Genomic DNA, 4775 nt, shown 5'->3' with positions numbered 1-4775 from the left:
AAGGATATGAAAGATACAGCTCAGAGCACGGAAGGTCTGGCCCAGCCTCGAACTCTGCCTCTCCATCCTTGCTTTGTGTCTGTGACAACTCCTGCTGGCCCTGCATTGAATAGGTTATCAGTAAACGTGTTAGTTGGAACATTTTCTAGACTTCTAAACTCTAAGGTTTGGGGCCTTTGTTTCATGGGATGAAAGGAAGCCTGAACGAGCCAGGCAAGAATTATAAAAGCTAGGAGTGGTGGGCCCTCGTGTGGGTGCAGCCCATGCTGCCTGTCATCCCTCCGGTTCTTCCTCTCCCCTCTCTTTCCAACACCACCCTCAGCCCCTCAGGCTCTGAGACCTGCATTCCCCTCCAGCCTCCCCTCTGCCTTCGGAGCCTTGGCTCCAGTGATAAATGGGGAGAAACACAGAATGGGCAGCCTCTGGTAAGCTGCCTGTCTCCTCAGAGACTTGGCCTGTTCTCACATCACTGAAAGCTCACTCCCATCATCAGAGGAAAAAGAAAACCCTTACCAGACATCACAACACATCACACACATGTGCAGACCTTTTATGCATGTTTGTTTGTTTGTTTATTTATTATTTTTGGCCGCACCTCGCAGCATGTGGGATCTCAGTTCCCCGACCAGAGATCGAACCCCTGCCCCCTGCAGTGGAAGCGCAGAGTCTTAACCACTGGACCACCAGGGAGGTCCCTTTATGCATGTTTATACATAATAACCTGGAAAAAGAAAAAAACCCAAACTGAAGAAATCTGAAAGGATAATGTAAAAGAAATAGAATTTGGAGCCAGCATATAAGGTTAGAAGTGAGGAAGAGGGAGTGAGGGTGCGTAGGTGCACCCTCAGCCAGTGTCCCTAACAAATCACTAGGGGTTCCTCGCTGGGCGGACCAGGTTCAGTGGCACACAGGCCAAACGCTGCTGCCACACAGCCTGCTTTTTGAATGCCCTGGGATGGAGAGCAATAGGGGCAGCTGCATTTTTGCAGCCAGCAAGGAGCTACAGAGAATCATCCAGTCCCTCCTGTCTCTGCCTTCCAGACAGGGCTTCTTGTAACTCAAGTCAGTTTCTGTGCATCTTGGCTTTCTTCTCATCCCCTTCAGTCAGCATCACCAGCAATCTTCAGACTTGAAGCAGGGTGGAGACCAAAATCTGCTCTCTTTAAAAAAAAAGGAAAGCCCTTGCCTTAGGAGGACTTTGTCCAGCGTGGGCAGGTTACACTGTCCCCACCATGTCACCCCACCCAGCCACAGTAACACAACATACTCCTGGCTGGATTTATGACCTCCCTCTCTCCTCTCTTGCCGGGGAGAGAAAAAGGCCACAGTTTTGAGAAAAACAAGTATCAAGGGTTGATGTGTGTGCTGAACTTTAAAATGCTAAATGACGGTGAATAATATTTTGGAAAAGAAACGATCTTCAAAATTGTGCTACATAGTAAAGTTAATGGAGCCCATATGGCGTCTACTAAAACTTAGAAAAACAAACTAAAAACAATACTTTAGCGCCTGCCAGGCTGAAATGTGATCTACTTCTTAATATTCACTCAACCCAGAGTAAAATGCTTTAAAATGGTAATGATTCCAAAGTGAAGGCCAGAGCTCCGTGGGTAAACAACAGACCTCAGACAACATGGGGGTTTCTGTTCTCATCCCAGCTCCGGGCAGATCGGGCAAATAAATGGCTTAATCTCCTGGTTCCTTCTCAATTTTCTCAGCTCTAAAATGGGGATAGCAGGACTTCACAAGGGGTTTCCAAGGCACACCAAAATGATTTTCAAGCACTTTACAAATGTTCAATAACTGATGCTTTTTTCATAATGGGGCTTTGTAACATCCTTCATTATTCATGCAGTGGTGTGGAAACAAACGCGGAGGAGTCAAATGAGCACAGAGGCTGTTTATTCGGAGCTTGCTGCAGTGAGGGCGCCAGCCACCGTCACTTGCATCGGGCAGAGACTCAGCCCCGAGAAGGGAGTGAGGAAGCTTCATAATGAAAAAAAGGGAAGGATTGGGGTGTGCCTGGGTCGGGGGTCGTTGGCATGGGGAAGGTGGAGGCGGGCTACCAAGAATCGGGGCGTCCTCTGTGGTTTGGGGGGTCATATTTGGCTTTCTCAGGTTGATCCTGGCTGGAAAGGGGCTCCTGAGTTGGAAGCCGAGTGGTCTGACTTCCCCAGCTGGTTGCGGCAGGAGCTGTGAGTCAGAGTTCTACTGTCATATATGGTTTGGCATTGTCTGTTTGTACATTCAATCTCTCAGTGGAAAATAAAAAGGTGAGAGGGGTCCGACCACCCCAGAACAAAACTTGGCACCTGCCTGGTAGCCTAGGGAATAACTTGGACTTTTTGTACCTTTTAATCACTTTTTGAAGCGGCAGATTTAGAAGATAGACTGATGAACCAACAATTTCACTCTGTGGAGTCATTGGGCACTACCGCTGGGCGAGCAATCCGGATGGACAGATGGGCACTACCGCTGGGCAAGTGGTGACTCTAATTGTCCCCGCAAAATGCCCCAGGGGCCTGAGACGAGTCACGCAACCTCCCAGGGCTTCAGTTTCCTCGTGAAAAGGCGGAGAATTCCTTTCTGTGGAGTCTGTCTCATCGTTGGGTTTTGAGAATAAGTGGCTTCATGTTTGTAAAAAGAACCCTATAAAGCAGGTATTTAAAACTCTATAAAGGAGATATTTTATAAGGCATTTTACAAGTTTGAGAGGGAAGATTGTGGCTTAAGCCTTTGAAGTTTCACCCAGTGGGCTGGAGTCTTGAAAATTTTCCATGTGTCCCATGGGGAGACAGGCTGACTCTCCCTCAGACTCCCCACCTTTCCCACCTCTGCCTCCAGGAAGGCTGCTTCGTCCTCACACCTCTGCACCTCCATCTTCCATCTTTGTGAACAGGGTCACTAGAAATGAGAATTTCTTTAGTCCCCTGCAGGAAAGTTGAATGCTTGAGTTGTACCTCTCACTGATTCACCCATTTGTCCGAAAAGAATGGGTTTATTATTGTTATTTTTAAATGAAGTAATAAATATTTTTTAAATTTCTCATTTCTAATTTCTAATATAGTAAATATTGATATAACCAATATAAACAAAATCTCTGTAGGCCTTCAACAATAGTTCAGAGAACAAAGGTGTCCTGAGACTAAAAACTGATTAACCACTGCTTTAGATAACCTTACCATTTGTCCCATCCAATGATTCTACATCTAGGATTCCATTCTAAGGACATAGAATTGCACATAAAAATTAATGCAGAGCATGTTCATTGCAGCACATTGATCAGTGGAATCAGTCTAGGTCTCTGAATATAATTAGTTAAATAATTCATAGTACATTTATAAGGTAGAATATTATATAGCTAGTGAACATACTTTCAAAGAAGTTTAATGATACAAATAACTAATTTTCAACAAAGGTGCCAAGAAGATACAATGGGAAAAGGGCTGTCTCTTCAATAAGTGGTGTTGGAAAAACTGGATATCCACATGCAAAGGAATGAAATTGGATCCTCATCTTACACTGTACATGAAAATCAACACAAAATGGATTAAAGACTTAAACTTAAGACCTGAAACCATAAAACTCCTAGAAGAAAACACAGGCAGTAAACTCTTTGACGTCACTCTTAGCAATATCCTTTTAGATCTGTCTCCTCAGGCAAGGGCAACAAAAGCAAAAATAAACAAGTGGGACTACATCAAACTAAAAAGCTTTTGCACAGCAAAGGGCACCATCAACAAAATGCAAAGGCAGCCTACTGAATGGGAAAATAATATTTGCAAATGATACATCCAATACGGGGTTAATATCCAAAACATTCAAAGAACTCATACGACTCAAAATTTTAAAAATAAGCGATTAGACTGAAAATTGGGCAGAGAACCTGAACAGACATTTTTCCCAAGAAGATATACAGATGACCAGCGGGCACCTGAAAAGATGCTCAATATCACTAATTAGGGAAATGCAAATCAAAACTGCAAAGAGATATCAGCTCGCACCAGTTAGGAAGTCTGTTATCGAAAAGACAAGAGATAGATGCTGGCGGGGATGTAGAGAAAAGGGAACCCTTGTACACTGTTGGTAGGAATGTAAACTGGTACAGCCACTATGGAAACCAGTGTGGAAGTTCCTCAAAAAATTAAAAATAAAACTACCACATGATCTAGCAATTCCACTTCTGTGTTTATCCGAAGGAAATGAAATCACTGTCTTGAAGAGATATCTGTACTCCCATGTTCATTACAGCATTATTTCCAGTAGCCAAGATATGGAAACAAATGTCCATCAACAGATGGGTGGATAAAGAGGATGTGTTTTCTATCTATCTATCTATCTATCTATTTATCTATCTATCTATCTATCTATCTATAATAAAGTATTATATAGACGTAGAAAAGAAGGAAATCCTGCTATTTGCAACAACGTGGATGAAACTGGAGGATGTTAGGCTTAGTGAAATAAGCCAGATAGAGAAAGACAAATACTGTACGGTATCATTTATGTATGGAACCTTAAAAAAAAGGGTTGAACTCATAGAAACAGGGTAGAATGCTAGTTGCAGGAGTTCGGGGAATTGGGACAACAGGGAGATGTTGGTCAAAGGGTACAAATTTGAGGGAATTCACTGGCAATCCAGTGGTTAGTACTCTGTGCTTCCACTGCAGGGGGCATGGGTTCAATCCCTGGTCCAGGAACTAAGATTCCTCAAGCCCGTGTCGTGTGGCCAAAAAAGAAGGAGCGGGGTACAAATTTCAGTTGTAAGATGGATA

The sequence above is a fragment of the Delphinapterus leucas genome, chromosome 11 (genome assembly GCF_059928025.1).
Source record: "Delphinapterus leucas isolate spDelLeu-1000000601 "Yukka" chromosome 11, BTC_Dleu_Yukka2, whole genome shotgun sequence".
NCBI classification, from domain to species: domain Eukaryota; kingdom Metazoa; phylum Chordata; class Mammalia; order Artiodactyla; family Monodontidae; genus Delphinapterus; species Delphinapterus leucas.
The sequence above is the reverse complement of the archived record's forward strand: the minus strand, read 5'-3'. Positions refer to the sequence as shown.